Source organism: Ornithorhynchus anatinus, chromosome 1 (assembly GCF_004115215.2).
Source record: "Ornithorhynchus anatinus isolate Pmale09 chromosome 1, mOrnAna1.pri.v4, whole genome shotgun sequence".
Lineage (NCBI taxonomy): Eukaryota > Metazoa > Chordata > Mammalia > Monotremata > Ornithorhynchidae > Ornithorhynchus > Ornithorhynchus anatinus.
Window position 1 is genome coordinate 115,414,024 of NC_041728.1, and position 18,098 is coordinate 115,432,121.

Consider the following 18,098-nt stretch of genomic DNA (forward strand, 5'->3'; position numbering starts at 1 on the left):
CGGGCAACAGATAGAGCCAATCCCTGCCCCATACTGGGCTCACAGTCTAAATGGGGGAAACAGACAGCAAAGCAAAACAGAACGAAACAAAATGATGAAAAATGCAATTATTTACCTGGGCCTTGCACTACAGAGAAAGTCAGATGGCAGGATAATTTGGAAGTGCTAACTTTGTAAATAGTGCATCACCGATTTTCCAAGCAGCCTGAGCTTCTCGGACAGCTCTGATCTGCATCAGTTAATCCGCCCTTCTACTTTTGATAGTTACCCATGTAAATAGGGTAGTTCATCAAATACACTCCCGCTCAACATAAAAATCCTTCACGTTACTCTTAGTTTAACCTTCAAGAGTTTACCATTTTTATTTACCTACCTGAACTGACCCATTTTCTCCATTAAGAGTACAGTATTTGTAAATGATCCTCCTCTGCCTCCCACCTCCTAACTGTGAGGGCCCCTCAAGGTTCCGTTCTGGGTCCCCTTCTTTTCTCCATCTACTCCCACTCCCTTGGAGATCTTATTTGCTCCCAGGGTTTCAAATGATACCCAAATGTACATATTCAACCCTGATCTCTCTCCCGGCTCGCATCTCCTCCTCCCCTTAAAACATCACTACTTGAATGTCCTTCAGTCAACTCGAACTTAACATGTCCATAAGAGACTCCGTATCTTCCCACCCAAACCCTGTCCTTCCCCTGACTTTCCCATCACTGTCGATGGCACCACCATCCTTCCTGTCTCACAAGCCCATAACCTTGGTGTTATCCTTGATTCCTCTCTCTCATTCAACTCACATATTCAATCCGTCACCAAATCCTGTCGGTCCCACCTTCACGAAACCACTAAAATCCGCCCTTTTCTCTCCATCCAAACTGTTACCATATTAATACAAATCGCTTATCTTATCCCACCTAGATTACTGCATCAGCCTCCCTGCTGACCTCCCAGCCTCCTGTCTTTCCCCACTCCAGTCATTCATTCAGTAGTATTTATTGAGCACTTACTATGGCCAGAGCACTGGACTAAGCACTTGGAATGTACAATTCGGCAACAGATAGAGACAATCCCTGCCCAATGACGGGCTCACAGTCTAATCGTCCATACTTCGTTCTGCTTCCTGGATCATTTTTCTACAAAAATGTTCAGGATATGTCACCCTGCTCCTCAAAAAACTCCAGTGGTTGCCCATCCACCTCTGCATTAAACAAAAACTCCTCACCATTGGCTTTAAAGCAGTCCACCACCTCTCACCTCACTTCTCTCCTTCTACAACCCAGCCCGCACACTTGCTCCTCTAGTGTTAACTTTATCACTGTCCCTCAATCTGGCCTATCTCGCCACTGACCCCTAGCCCTCGTCCTGCCTCTGGCCTGGAACACCCTCCCTCCTCAGATCTGACAGACAGCTACTCTCCCCCGCTTCCAAGCTTTATCGAAGGCACATCTCCTCCAAGAAGCCTTCCCAGACTAAGCCCCACCTTTCCTCATGTTTGTTGAACTCTTCAAAGCGCTTAGTACAGTGCTCTGCATGCAGTAAGCACTCAATAAATATGATTGAATGAATGAATGAATCCTTCTATTTCTAACATTCTCATTTAGTTTTAATGTAAGATAAAAGTCTACGGTTGACACGAGCAGGCCTAAGGGAGAACAGTTTACATTTCACACCACTTCATGATAATTAGGTCTAAAACAGTTTTGTCAAAGCTTGAGCATGTCGCAAAACTGTTTCACTGTCCAGAATAATACATACCACTGTTATTATTATTATCCAGACCAACTCTGCCTGGCACATCCACTTGGACTGGTCTAGAGCAGCAGTGTGGCCTAGTAGATCGAGCACGGGCCTAGGAGTCAGAAGGACCTGGGTTCTAGTCCCTGCTCTGCCACTTGTCAGCTTTGTGACCTTGGGCAAATCACGAAACTTCTTCGTGCCTCAGTTACCTCATCTGTAAAATGGGGGATGGAGACTGTGAGATCCATGTGGGACTGGAACTTCGTCCAACCTGATTACCATGTATCCGACCCAGCACTTAGAACCGTGCCTGGCACATAGTAAGGCTTAACAAAATCCCATTCAAAAAATCCCATAAAAAAAGATCATAAGCCCCATGTTGGGCAGTGACTATATCTGACATAATCATCTTGCACCTACCCCATTGCTTAGTACAGTGCTTGTCACATAGTAAACACTAAACAAATGCCATTATTAAATCGTTAAACTGATTTATTAGTGGTCTTTGTCCTTGACACACACACATCCGTGGTGGCTCCGTAAGGTAGGGCTCTGAGAGGTTTACAGGTTTGGGAAGAGCTTATCTGGAATTCCCCAATTTCTGCTGAAAGGCCCATACAGACTCTTAGGACCACTGAGAGGAGACACACCACTTACCGAGATTGCACATCACCTAGATTGTGAGCCCCTAAGGGCCAGGGACCAGATCTAATTCCTACTTGCATATTATTTCCCAACTCTTAATTTGGTGCTCTGTATGCAGTAAGCACTTATTAGACCATACTGGGAAGCAGTGTGGCCTAGTTGAAAGAGCACGGGCCTGAGAGCCAAAGGACCTGGGTTCTAATCCCAGCTCTGCGACTTGTCTGCTGTGTGACCTTGGACAAGTCACTTAGCTTCTCGGTGCCTCAATCACCTCATCTGTAAAATGAGGATTAAAACTTCCTCCCTCTGACCTTTGAGAGGCCGCTTTCTGTGGAGTGAAGGGGATGGAAGCCAGATTAGAGGGGGTCAAGGAGAGAAATGGAGGAGAGGAATTTGAGACAGTGGGTGTAGACAACTTGCTCAAGGAGTTTGGAGAGGAATGGTAGGAGGGAGATGGGGTAATACTTGGAGGGAGCTGTGGGGTCAAGGGAGGGTGTTTTAGGTTAGGGGAGACATGAGAATGTTTGAAGGAAGTGATGAAGAAGCCATCGGGGAGCCAAAGTCGAAGCTGGCGGTCAGGGAGGGAAGAAGGGAGAGTGCGAGTGTTTTGATATGGTGCAGTTGGATGGGGTCGATGCGCAGGTGCAGGGGGTGGATTTTGAGAGACTGCAGGAGATCTCTTGAGATAATGCGGGGAAGGAGGGGCAAGTTGAAGAAGGGGCAGGAGGAGGGAGGGACTGGGGAGGAATGGGGAGATTTTAGGAAGACCACACCTGATAGTTTCCATTTTTTTCCAATAAAGCAGGTGTCCAGGTCATTAGGGCCAAAGGATGGGGGAAGTGAGGGGAGGGGGGGTTGAGGAGGGAGTTAAATGCCTGCCACAACTGGCGGGGGCAACGGGTCCTTCTTGGATCACTGGAATGTAACCTCCCACTTGGCTTTCAGTTCCCTGATGGCAGGGATCAACTTTATACAAACTTTATTGTATTGGTCCTGTGTTGTGCCCATGGTAAGCACTTAATATATATCACTGATCAATCGATTGATTGATTGATTATCTCTTTCCCAAGCAGCTGCTCATAGAGGTGAAGAAGAAATAAACGTATCCGTCCTACTCTCGACAGCAAAACAACGAGAAAACATCAGGAAACAGTAAGTCTCTTTGTGTCCCTTATGACAAGTTTAATGGTATTTCTGATTCCATCTGGCATTTTTCAAATTCTTAGTTTCGATGTTATGGTTTTCAACTAAAAAGGGCAATAGGCATGTGAACTCCTACTACTAAACTGGGATGGCTTTTCCTTTCTACGTCATTCCGATATCTTTAAAACAAAGTGTCTTTTATATTAAAAACCACAATCAATCGTAGACTATTTTTCAGCAGAGCATGCTTTCTCCTATAAATCCTAAGAGAACGAGAAATTCAAGAGGTTTTTCTTTTTAACAAAATGGTTTCTCAGTGGCTCAAAACCTTCAGAATGATTTGTTCAGAAGGAAAGTGATTCTGACAGTCTTGAATAAGAATTGCTATTGCACTGACTTTTTTTTTTTAATGATTTGATGGAAAGGCCCTGGACTGACACTTATAATGAAATAGTCCAAGAGTTAAGTACTTGTGACATAAAAAAAATGTAGCTCACCCCTCTCTTCACTAAATAGCGCTACATATTGCCACTGGGTTATAAATATAAAATCTTAGCTCCTGAAGGTCAGTCAGCCAATAAGTATTTACTCTGCCACCTCAGGGTGCTTAGTGTTTCACTCAAGAAGTCAGCTGGTCTAATCCCAATCTCTGAGAGGAAATTCCATGTATTGAGCTGAATTCCCCCTTTCATGGCACGGGCTGGATGTGAATCTTTCCCTCTCTGTGTTTCCATAGGAGCTTATCACTTGTACCTATGAGAAGCAGCACGATGTAGTGGATAGAGCACGGGCCTGGGAATCGGAAGGTCATAGGTTATAATTTCAGCTCTGTCACTTGTCTGCTGTGTGACCTTCAGCAAGTCACTTAAAAATGGGGACTGAGACTGGGGGCCCCACATTGGCTGTGTCTAACTCAATTTGCCTGTATCCACCCTAGTGCTTAGTACAGTGCTTGGCGCAAGTAAGCACTTAACAAATACCATAGTTATTATTACGGAGGGTAGGAAGGGAGGTTCCGGGTAGCTTAACATCGAAAATACTTGAATATCTAGGCTCCATATCCCAGAATCACAAGCAGAGCTGGCCTTAGACTCTGAGGGAAGTAAGCCCTGGCCTCAGGGAGACATCCACGATCGAATTTCCAAAGATGTTGACAAACTCTACTGTATTTCACTTTCCCAAGCGCTTTGTATGGTACTCTGCACACAGTAAGTGCAGAATAAATACTGTTGAAAGAAGACATGATGGTACTTTTGCCCTTTGTAAAAATGGCTGCCCCAGCTTCTCTCAGAGGAGGCCATAGACGCCTACTTATTGGGACAACGACATTACCTTTACCTCCACTGCTCTTGGGGCCGAATAAACAGCCATAGCTCACTCATCCCACACTTTGGAGCCCAGTAGGAACTAGAGACGGCGGCAAAATGGTGGCCTCCACCTCCTGCTTCAAGTCGATAATGAGGATGCTGCAGCTGCAGGCCTAGGACTGGGTACGAGCCGGAATCTGGGAAGGCAAAGGGTGCTTACCTCATCCCCGTGTCATCCCTGCCTGGTATGATTCTGGGTGCCGCCAATGTCAGGGCAAGATCTGAAGCTGGAATAGAGACCAGCAACCACGGTCATACCTGGCAGATCCTGGTCGGAGAGCAGTAATGGTAATAATAATAATAATAATGGCATTTGTTAAGGTCTTACTATGTGTCGGTACAGTACTAAGCGCTGGGATGGATACAAGCAAATCCGGTTCGACACGGTCCCTGTCCCACATGGGGCTATTAGTTTCAATCCCCATTTTACAGATGAGGTAACCGAGGCCCTGGGAAGTGAAATGACTTGCTCAAGGTCGTATGGCATACCCGGGATTAAAATCCATGAATATGATCTCCACAGAGCCTGTGCTAAAACAATCAATCAATTTTATTTATTGAACACTTATTGTGTGCAGAGCACTCTACTAAGCTCTTGGGCCAGTACAATATAACAATATAAAAGAGTTGGGAGACACATTCCCTGCCCACGAGTTACAGTCTAATATTCCCCACAGCTGTACACAACTCCACCAGACTCCCTCAGCGCTCAACTCTCCCCCGGCCCCAGCCACTGTTAATCTGGGGCAGGTATGAACCTTCTGGAGACGTCGTGGTGTATGGAAAGAGAAGGCTGATCCCTGCCCCGTGGGACCTGAGAACACCACTGCCCTCAAACCAGCCACAACACCCGACTTGTTCATTCCAAGCGCTTAGTACAGTGCTCTGCACATAGTAAGCGCTCAATAAATACTATTGAATGAAAAGAACAACAGCTAAGAAATGCTCTTCACCGGACAATTACTCTCTCCTCTTTAAAAGCCTTACTGAAGGCATATCTCCTCCAAGAGGCCTTCCCTGACTACGCCCTCATTTCCTCTCTCTTACTCCCTTGTATGTCGTTCTTGTACTTGGATTTACTCCCTTAGTTCACTCCTTTCTCAGCCCCAAAGCACTTATGTAGATATATACGATTTATTTCTATTAATGTCTTTCTCCCACTCTAGACTGTAAACTCGCTGTGGGCAGGAAAAGTGTCTACCTTTCTGTTGCACTGCACTTTCTCAAGTGCTTAGTTCAGTGCTCTGTACACAGTAAGTGCTCAACAAATGATTGATTGACAGTGCCAAATGTTCATTCATTCATTCAAACACATTTATTGAACGCTTACTCTGTACTGTACTAAGCGCTTGGGAGAGTACAACAACAGATAGATACATTCCCTGTCCACAGTGAGCTCGCAGTCTAGAGGGCAGAGAAAAACATTAATATAAATAAACAAATGAATTGCAGATATATACATATATCCTATGGGGCTGAGAGGGAGGATGAATGAAGGGAGCAATCAGGGCAATGCAGAAGTGAGTGGGAGAAGAGGAGAAGAGGGTTTAGTCAGGAAGCCTTCTTGGAGGAGGTGTACTTTCATCTCGCATATGCCATAATAATTGTGCAATTTGTTAAGACTGAGCACTTTACTATGAATTGGGGTAGATAATCAAGTCAGCCACAGTCTCTATCCAACATGGGGCTCCCTGTCTATGAGTGAGAGAGAGGGGGGCATAATTTAATCTCCATTTTATAGATGAGGAAATCAAGGCACAGAGAAGTTAAGGGCATGACCAAGGTCACACAGCAGGCAGGGGGCAGAGATCAGATTAGAGCTCTGGTCCTCCAGCGTCAAGGCCTGTTCTGGGACTTCGAATAAGTCACAGGGTTTGGGGCCCATTCCATTATGCTACTTGCCCACGCAGCATGATGTGATGATATCACTTGGAACACGGTGAAGAGGTCGTGATTTCCCCTGACCTCAGGGCACCTGAATGTCTGAAGCCGGTCCTGATCACAAAGATAATTCATGCGGCATTTTAGAAAACCAGTCAACCGGGGTTAATTCTGAAAGAGCCGGGGGAAAAGTTCTTGACTGACACAGTCATTCACGAACCGTCATAGAAACCTTAGTTGCTGGACTTTAGGTTTTATTCCGAAGAAGAGGAATGGGGAAAATATTGGCTAGATCCAAATTCTTATTTCTCCCTAATTTTACAAGCCTTGGGAAGTACACAGATTTCCACAAAAATACCGATTTCTTGGGCCTCGGCACATGTAATCACAGTTGACAGTGAGACAGAGCGGGCCCAGTCTCAGAAGCAGCAAAGGAGATGGAGAGTAGGAGAAAGACAGAATGCATGGTTTGATGGGAAGAAGAGAGGCCTGGAAGTCAAGAGACCTGGGTTCTAATCCACGCTCCACCACTTACCTGCTGTTGACAAGGCCCAAGTCAGTTGAAGTCAGATCGAGAAACAGCATGGCCTCATAGATACAGCATGGGCCTGAGAGTCAGAAGGACTGGGGTTCTAATTCCATCTCTGCCACTTGTCTGCTGTGTGACCTTGGGCAAGTCACTTCACTTCTCTGCACCTCAGTTACCTCCTCTATAAAATGGGGATTAAGACTGTGAGCCCCATCTGGGACAGAGGACTGTGTCTAACTTGATTAGTTCATATCTCCCCTAGCACTTAGCTCAATACCAGGCACATAGTTAGCACTTAACAAATGCCATAAAAAAAAGCTTGTGAAAATTGTAACTGAAAATCAGCGTGGCCCAGTGAAAACACCATAGGCCTGGACGTCAGAAAACCTGGATTCTACTGCTTGCTTGCTGTGGGATCTTGGGCTGGTCTCTTAACTTCTCTGGCCTCAATTTCCTCATCTATAAAATGTTGATTAAATGCTAGTTCTCCCTCCCTCTTAAAGTATGAGCTCCATGTGGGAGAGGAACTGTGTCTAAACTGATTAACTTGTATGTACAATAGAACTTAGTAGAATGTTTGGCACATAGTACATGCTTAACAGATACAATTATTATTGTCATTGTTATTATTGTTATTACTAGCTGTGAATCATGGTTTCACCTGATTGAAAGTGAGCCAAAACCCCTTGGTGCTATTAAGATGGGCTTTAAGAAATGTAGGTTTAGGGTGTTTTATGTGGACTTGGGTGTTTTTTTTTTAAATGAGCTTTAGTAAATGAATCCATTATTGCACACAGAGTGCTATTTAGAAAACAGCTAATTTCCTGAATTTTGCAAATCTTGGCCTCAGGGTTCTAATGAGCCATCTAGTAGCCTAAAAAAAATAATGCAGCTTCCAAAAGTGCCTGAGTTATGAAATTCCTTCCTAGGAACAACAGACTAATAAATGATTTTTATCCTCTCAGTGATATGATACAAAGTGAGTGAGGATTAAGCTTGCCCAGTTCCTTCTCAACCAAGAGCACCCTGATGTTACTGTTATGCCTATAGTGTGATTACTTATGACGTTAGGTGGCAGGGAAGCTCACTGTGGGCAGAGAATGTGCCTGTTATATTGATATATTGTACTCTCCCAAGTACTTAGTAAAATGCTCTGCACACAGTAAGTGCTCAGTAAATATGATCGCCTGACTGACGGTGGAAGTGCTGAAGTGGCAACTGGTGAACAAAAATTCACTCTGTCCACTCCTTTATGATTTTATAAGTTTTAATCATATTGCCTCACCGACTGCATTTTTTCAGACTGACTATACTCTCCAGTCCCGACCTCTCTCGTTCTCTGTAATCTCACATTTCCTTCTGCCTTCAGCACATTTCTACATGGATGTCCCACCGACCCTTCAAACTCAACATGTCCAAAATAGACTTCTTCATCTTCCTACCCAAACCCTTTCCTCCCCATGAGTTCGTCAATCTTCAGTAGTATATACTGAGCGCTAACGGTGAGGAGAGTGCTATATTAAGCATTTGGGAGAATACAATACCACCCACTTGATGGACATGTTTACTTCCCACAACGAGTTTATAGTCTCATAATAATTATAGTGTTTTTTAAGCACTTACTATGTGCCAAGCACTTTACTAAGCTCTGGTGTGGGTACAATCAAATCATATTGGACACAGTCCCTGTCCCACATGGGGCTCACAGTCTCAATCCATGCAGAATTGATCACTGTAGACAGCACTACCATCCTCCATGTCTCACAAACTCAAATGCCCTCCCTCCTCAAATCCAACAATGACTCTTCCCCCCTTCAAAGTCTTACTGAAGGCACATCTCCTCCAAGAGGCCTTCCCAGACTAAGCCCCACTTTTCCTCATCTCCCTCTCCCCTCTGCATCACCCTGACTTGTTCCCTTTGCTCTTCCCCCCTACCAGCCCCTCAGCATTTAGGTACATATCTGTATTCTTATTTGTATTCGTGTTTGTCTTCCCCAGTCTAGACTGTAATCCCACTGTGGGCAGGGAATGTAACTGTTTAATGCTGTATTGCATTCTCCAAATTGCTTAATACAGTGCTCTGCACACAGTAATAATAATAATAATTGTGGTATTTGTTGAGCGCTTACTACGTGCAAAGCACTGTTCTAAGCACTGGGGCTACAAGGTGATCAGGTTGTCCCATGTGGGGCTCACAGTTTTTTTAATCCCCATTTGACAGATGAGGTAACTGAGGCACAGAGAAGTTAAGTGACTTGCCCAAGGTCACACAGTTGACTTGCGGCGGAGCCGGGATTAGAACCCATGACCCCTGACTCCCAAGCCCGCGCTCTTTCCACCGAGCCACGTTGCTTCTCTCAATAAATGTGTTTGAATGAATGAATAAACCTTGGTGTTATTATTCTGTCACCAAATCCTGGAGGTTCTACCTTCACAACATCTCCAGAATTTGCCATTTCCTCTCCATCTAAACCGTTATCACGCTGATTCAAGCATTCACCATTTGTCTCATTGACTAAGTGCCAGGGTAGATACAAAATAATCAGGTCCCATTTGGAGCTCACAGTCTAGGTATGAGGGAGAAGCAGTGAGGCTTGGTGGATAAAGCGTGGGCCTGGGAGTCAGAAGGAACTGGGTTCTAATCCTAGCTGTGTCAACTTGGGCCAATCAATTATCTGGGCCTCAGTTACCTCATCTATAAAACGGGGGTGAAGACTGTGAGCCCTATGTGGGACAGAGACTGTGTCCAACCCGATTTGCCTGTATCCACCCTATAAATACTGTCTCACCAACTGCATTTTTTCAGACTGACTATACTCTCCAGTATAATAAATAGCGCTTAAATACCGTCATCGTTATTGAATCCCCATTTACAGAGGAGGTAACTGAGGCACAGAAAGGTTAAGTGACTTGCCCAAGGTCGCAGAACAGACAAAGGGTAGATCTGGGATTAGAACCCAGGTCCTTCTGACTCCCAGGCCTGTGCTCTATCCATTAGGCCACAAACTGCTTCTCAAACAGACCCATTTTGACTTAGCTGGAAAGCAGCGTGGCTCAGTGGAAAGAGCCTGGGCTTCGGAGTCGGAGGTCATAAGTTGGACTCCCGGCGCTGCCACTTGTCAGCTGTGAGACTGTGGGCAAGTCACTTCACTTCTCTGTGCCTCAGTTACCTCATCTGTAAAATGGGAATTAACTGTGAGCCTCACGTGGGACAACCTGATGACCCGGTATCTCCCCCAGCGCTTAGAACAGTGCTCCGCACATAGTAAGGGCTTGACAAATATCAACATTATTATTATTATTATGTGAAACCCATCTAGCTGAGGCTCTGCAGTGGAGGAATTTTCTTTTAGTGATAGTGTTCTCTTATCTTTCTCCTGAGGCTCCTTTGGAGAGTCAGTTGATTGACATTCCAAGCATACTTCTTCCCTCTCTAGAGAAGGAAATAAAAGTTGCAAAACTTACACCACATGTTGGCTCAATACAGCTCATCTGCTGATTTGGCACAGGGTTAGAGTCAACTTTCGGTGGCTTGGGGCTTTCAGTATTTTTTTAAGAGCATAATCCAGTTACTGAAGGTTTGAGAATCATTAAGCTTCAAGTTAAGCAGTCCCGATGGGCCAATCGACAAGGCCCTTCGGAATCAGAAAAGTGGACTTAAATCTAATTTACGTTGCAGATAGAGTCTCTTCCCTTCATACTGCTTCATACTTTCCTGCTTAAAATACTAAATCCAAGCCATTCAGTGCACTACCAGATGAATCTCGCTTTCTCTTCTATCTTTCCCTCTTCCTCTACCACAAATGCTTTTCCCCCTTTGACCACCTTTAAACTACATAGTGGAAAAGCCAGAAGAGCTAGGTAGGGAAAATGGAAAAGAACTACAAGACAAAGTCACGGAAAAAAAAATCGGTGGCTAGACCCACTGGACTATAAGCTTCTTGAGGGCAGGCATCATGTCGACAAACTTCAGTGTATTATACTTTCCCATGCATTTACTATTGTGTTCTGGACAACGAAAGTGCTCACTAAATACCACTAACTGACTGACTGATTGATTAGCAGTTACAGTAGAAGAAGCAAGAACACAAGCCAAGAAAGGAACAGCATGTTTTGAGCACCCCAGGATACATTGTACTGTACTAATTACTGGGGAAGCATGTAACAGACAAACACACTTTCCCTGTCCACAAGAAGCTTACACTTTAATGGGGCAAGCAGGCATAAAATTATAGAGTCATCAAAATAAATAATGTATAATTGAATAAATGCAAACTGAGTGCTGAAGGTGAATATAAATAAATGTCAGGTGCTAGAATTGGCTGATGGGTTTGTATAACTTGGGATGTTGAAATTTCATTGGAAAAGGCTTTTTATGGTATGTGTTAAGTGTTTTCACGTTTCAAACACTGGTCTAAGCACTGGGGTAGGTACAAGTTAATAAGATGGGACACAGTCCCGGTCCCCCTTGAGGCTCGCAGTCTAAGTAATAATAATAATTATAATTATCTTACTTGATAAGTGATTATTATGTTTCAATCACTGTTCTAAAATAAGCGGGAGAACAGGTATTGAATCCCCATTTTACAGTTGAGGAAATTGAAGTGCACCTAAGTTAAATGACTTGTGACGAGGTCACAGAGCAAGCAATCGGCAGAGCCGGAATTAGAACACAGGTCTTCTGACTCTCGGGCCCATGCTCTTTCCACCAAGGTACGCTGCTTCCACTAGGCCAGGCTTGTTAAAGGAGGTGGGGTAACAGGAGGGCTTTGAATATGGGGAGGGATGGAACTGTTGGATTTGGAGAAAGAGGGAGTTTCAAGCTGGGGGAATGGCATGAGTGAGAGATGGAGACAGAAAAGCCAAGAGCGAAGTACGGCAAGAAGTTGGGTGAGAGAGGAATGAAGAGAGTACATGAGGCTCTCTTAGCAGGTGAAGAGAGCAGGTATACGAAGTGGGGTGACTCGATGAAAGGCCTTGAAAACAACTATGAGTTTTTACTCGATGCAGAAGGATACAGAGAGCCAATGAAGGTGATCGAGGGACCGAAAAATGTGTGCCAAACTTCGCTTCAGGAAGATGACCTTTGTGTCGGTGCTTAGTATAGACCGGTGAGGGAAGAGGCTGGAGGCCGAGAAGACCCTGAAAGAGGCCGATATAATAGTCTGGCCACGATCTGACCAGAGCATATGCTGGTTGGTAGCTGATGGGAGAGGATCCGGAACGTGTTGTGAATTAAGAACGGGCAGGATTTGGCAACAGTTTGAATGTCAGAGTGAAAGAAGAAAACCAAAGAGGACATTGAGGTAAGGGCAGGTATTTGTGTTTGTTTTACGGTATTTGTTAAGCACTTACTATCTACCAGGTGCTGCACCAAGTGCTGGAATAGATATAATATAAACAGGTTGGATACAGTCCACGTCCTACATGGGGCTCATAATCTCAACCCCCTTTTGGCAGATGAGGTAACTGAGGCACAGAGAAGTTAAGTGACTTGCCTAAGGTCGCGTAGCAAACAAGTAGCAGAGCTGGGATTAGAACCTAGGTCCTCTGACTTCCAGGCCTGTGCTCTTTCTACTAGGCCACGCTGCTTCCCAATGATGGAATTTTTAATTGGAATAGTAAAATTAGGAGGATTGGATTTAGGGGAAAGGTGAGTACTTTAATTGCGCGGTATAGTTTGGGCAAAGAAACTGACCACAAATAGGAACAGACTGGGCATCAGCCGGATAGATTTATTAATGCCCCTGGCAGGTCATACACAATACTGATAAATCTTCATTTTTATCTGCACGTAAAAATCCTCACAGGTTTTCATTTTTTAAGTTTCATACTTCTTTATCGGATTGGCAGAAAAGAAATCCCCCTCAACAAATATACTTGCCCTGGGCAGACTAACTCCTCTTAGGGTGGCACCTGAAGAGTTTCCAGTACTCCAGCAGTCTCGACTGTGGGAGGGAATGTCAAGCAGAGGCCTGTCCATTCCATTCCTAGTTTGGGCAGTGGCTAATGAATGGAAGGCAATCCGCTACAAGTCAAAACTCACCTGTGCTGGGCAGCAGCGACGTGGGAGAGAGCCGAGGGTGGAGACTCAAGTCCGGTGGGCGCGGGAAGAGGCAAAGGTAAACCACTTCTGTATTTTCACCAAGGAAACCGTGGATACGCAATCAGAACGACTGCAGATAGATGTGAGGCCTTCTGGGAAAGATGTGTCCGTGGTGTCGCTATGGGTCAGAAACAACTCGACAGCATAAATAAGACAAGACAACAAGGGCAGACTAAATTACAATCCTGAGTAAGAAAATGAAAACAATCAGTATGATCTAGTCTGAAGACAGGAGAGGTTAAGAGGGCAATAACTTACTTGCTTTTCAGGGAAACAGTATCTGAAAAAACAGACGTTGTTTTTATGGTATCTGGGCAAACCATTTCAACTATTTAAGCAGGCGAAACCAGAATTCCCCAGTACAGAAGTTATCTCCAGAATAGGTCAGACCTATTTGGCATTAACTCTTTCAGGCTTTCAGATAGCTCCAAAGATCACGACACGGGTGCGGTTTGCATAAGAGTTGCTTCAATCCGTAAATCGATCACATTTATCGAGCGCTGTACTATACGCTTAGGAGAGTTCAGTATAATTAGAGTTGGTAGCCACGGTCCCCGGCCGAAACAAGCTTCCAGCCTAGAAGGGAAGACATACTTTAATATAAATTACACATAAGTACATAAGTGCCGTGGGGCTGAGGGAAGGGTGAATAAAGGGAGTAGATACAATGCAAGGTTGAAACAGAAGAGAGTGGGAGAAGAGGAAAGGAGGGCTTAGTCAGGGAAGGCCTCTTGGAGGAGACGGGCAGGAAGGAAGATAGGAAGAGTGATTGTCAGATATGAAAAGGGAAGGCATTGCAGGCCAGAGCAGGACATGGGCGAGAGGTTGGTGGCGAGATAGAAGAGTTAGAGATACAGTGAGAAGGTTAGCATTAGAGGAGTGAAGTGTAGAGGCTGGGTTGTAGTAGGAGAGCAGTGAGGGAAGGTAGGAGTGGGCGAGGTGATTGAGGGCTTTCAAGGAGTTTCTGTTTGATGCAGAGGTGGATGGGCAACCCCTGGAGATTCTTGAGAGGTGGGGGAAGATGGGCTGAATGGATTTATAGAAAAAGGAGTCAAGAAGTAGAATGAAGTGTGGATGAGAATTGGGAGGCAGGGAGGTCGGCAAAGAGGCTGATGCAGTAGTCAAGGTGGGAAAGGAGAAAATAAAATAAACAGTGGTATTTGTTAAGCGCTTACTATGTGCAAAGCACTTTTCTAAGCGCTGGGGGATACAAGGCGATCAGGTTGTCCCACGTGGGGCTCACAGTTTTAATCCCCATTTTACAGATGAGGTCACTGAGGCCCAGAGAAGTGAAGCGACTCGCCCAAAGTCACACAGCTGGCAAGCAGGGGAGCCGGGACTGGAACCCATGACCTCTGACTGACTCCCAAGCGTACCTAGATTTAAAAATATCTGGGAGTACTAGCCATTCTACCAAGCTTGAGGTGAAGGGGTTAAACTACGGTCCAACATGGCACTGCCTCTCCCTCAATGACACAAACTGATGCTAGCCTGCTGCCCACCCCGCTGCGTGGCCCCGCCTCCCCCAACCAGTCATATTAGGCCTAGTAGAGGTGCACCATGTCCTGCGAGACGAGAGGGCTGGGTTCTAATCCCGACTCTGCCACCTGTCTGCTGTGTGACCTTTCAGTGAGTCGCTTCACTTCTCTGTGCCTCAGTTCCCTCATCTGTAAAATGGGGATTAAGACTGTGAGAGCCCCATGTGGGACAAGGTCTGGGTCCAACCCAATTTGCTTATATCCATCCCAGTACTTAGTTCAGTTCCTGGCACACAGCGCTTAACAAATACCACAGTTATTATTATTACTTGGTACAGTGCTCAGTAATTACCATCGATCGATTCTTACAGCAATCTGAAATCACACACACCCTTTAGACTGTAAGCTCAGTGTAGGCAGGGAATGCGTCTACCAACTCTCTTCTACTGTACTCTCACAAGCACTTACTACAGCGCTCCGCACACAGAAAGAGCTCGATAAATACCACTGATTGATTGATTGATTGAAAGCACACATCTGCCTGCAGTCAGTCGGGCTCCTTCCTCCCCAGCTTCACAGAAACTCCCGTCTCCCTCCTCCCCGGGACCGACCCCTGCTCAGAAGATCCGGGGGCCCAGTCATCCAAACTACTGAGTAGCTGTTAAAAAATGCCCGCTTGCCACATCATCGTGAAGGATTTTGCCGTAATAACGTTTCACCGAGTAAAATGTGTCCACCCATTGTGGAAGTCTACAGAACTCACCAAAACATTCGTTTACTAAATAATAATACTTGTATTTAAGCGCTTACTATGTGCCAGGCACTATACTAAGCGCTGGGGTAGATATAAGGTAATTGGTTTGGACACGAGCAGTTCGGGTTGAACACGGTCCCTGTCCCACATAAGGTTCACAGTCTTAATCCCCTTTTTACAGGTGAGCTAACTGAGGCACAGAGAAATAAAGTGACTTGCCCAAGGTCACACAACACCTGTTGCTGGGTAGGGATTGTCTCTATTTGTTGCCCACTTGTACTTTCCAAGCGTTTAGTACAGTGCTCTGCACACAGTAAGCCCTCAATAAGTACGATTGAATGAACAGCAGACAAGTGGTGGAGCCGGTAGTAGAACTCATGACCTTCTGACTCCTAGGAGCGTATTTTATCTACTCAGTCACTGTAGCCTCAGAATGGCCAAGAAAGAGTTAGAGCGAGAGACATACATTTTTGATTTAATCCCTGCAGTCTAGGAGGGCCTCCTTCAATCAAAGTAGCCCAAGGAAGCTGTGCAAATATCAGAAAAAAAACACCCTCCTGCTCTCCTCAGGATAAGCCTGTGCCCTTTCTGACCTATTTGTATTTTGTTCTCCTTGCTGGAAAACAAAGAAATCATTGCTCCACTCCCCAGTGACTGCCTTCTTATCTTCATTTTGGGTCATGCTGATATTGGACTTTCTCACTCTTGGCTACCCTGTCCCTGTTTTTTCCCCACCCAGAAGTTCAGTTTTTCCTCTTTTTCTTAATCCACCTCCACTTTTATTGACTTTCATGTCTCAAGGTTCTTATTGCCATGTCTTGGGTTTTCACTCCGGTGTGCAAATGCCTTCGTTCTTATTCTTATCTTGTTCTCTGTCTGCCTGGCCTCTGAATTTATTACGGAACTCCGAAATGCGTTATCTTTTCCACAGTGGCTTGAAGAAAATTGTGATTGTTCTTTTCAACCCTATTAAATAAGCTGTTAAGTCTTAATGTCCTTCTCTAATTTTACATATTAAACTCTTTGAGAAAATTAATGTCTTGGATAATGACATGCCATCTTCATTATGTTTACTTCAGCCTTTCCAAAAACCGGATTTGCAGGATTCTTATTTTCTTGTCAATGATAGGCTTGGGACACTTCTTAGCTGGTAGGGGTTTCGGGCATTTTACTTCAAAAAAAAACCAAAAAACGGTCAACTCGAATCCCTCCTTCGAGTCCAAGAGGACCGCTTTGCCTTCCTAAGAAGAGAAGGAAGAGAAAATCCCATTCAGTCACTCTGGGGAAGGGCTTCTCCAGAGAATTAAAGAAAACATGAGACCCCCTCAACCTTTCATTCTTTTGGCTGGACAGTCCAAATGCCTTTATCACCTTTCCAAACTGCTGCTTTCTTCTGAACCCTTCCCAAGGTCTCCAACAGCTCTCGGTAGCAGCAGAGTATTTATCAAGGTTATTAACTCTCTAGACACATTCAGAATAATTGCAGAAATCAGATGAATAAGTAGACAGAGCCCTAGAAAATAGGTCACATGAACAGCTAATTACTGTTGGTATAATGAACTACAAGGCCTCGGAGAATCATCCAGTCCAGAAGAAAATGAATCGCTGAAGTTAAAGGAACCTCGTACCTCTGAGATTTCGCCCTTTTTCCAGTTTAGGTGTTTTATGTTGGTTGCTTTATCATCACACCTGACGCTGAAAGGACCCCGGGCAGAGTCTGATCCTTAAGTCTTTTTATTCTTTTTTATGGTATTTGTTAAGCACTTATTCTATGCCGTGCCCTCTACTAAGTTTTTGGGTAGATAGAGGCAAATCAGACTGGACACAGTCCATGTCCCACATGGGGCTCATAGTCTTAATCCCCATTTTACAGGTGAGGGAACTGAGGCACAGAGAAGTGAAGGGACTTGCCCAAGGTCACGCGGCTGACAAGTCACGAAGCCGGAATTAGAACCCGTGCTACTGGTTCTGGGTTTCTAAGTAGGCCCCGGCAAAGAGAGCAGACTTCTTCGACTATCTCTTTGCCTTCTTGCATTCTCACTATCTAGATATTTTACTCACATTTCTCCCCACTCTCTCGCTTTTTCCCTTTTTGTGAAACATGTTCTTCTCTCACTCACACATACACACACTAGCACAAACATGGACCTGGACTCCCACGAGTGCTCACAAGCCCACACAATCCCGCTCACACATTAGAGAAGCTGTGTGTGGTCTGCTGAAAAGAGCACAGGCCTGGGACTCAGAGGACCTGGGTTCTAATTCTGGTTCTGTCACCTACCTGCTGTGTGACCTTGGACAAGTCGCTTATCTTCTCTGTGCTTCAGAGAATTCAATACCTGTTCTCCCTCTGACTTAGACTGTGAGCTTCACGTGGGACCTGATTATCTCATGTCTACTCCAGAGGTTAGTACAGTGCTTGGCACATAGTAAACGCCTAACCAAAACCACAGACAGGCCT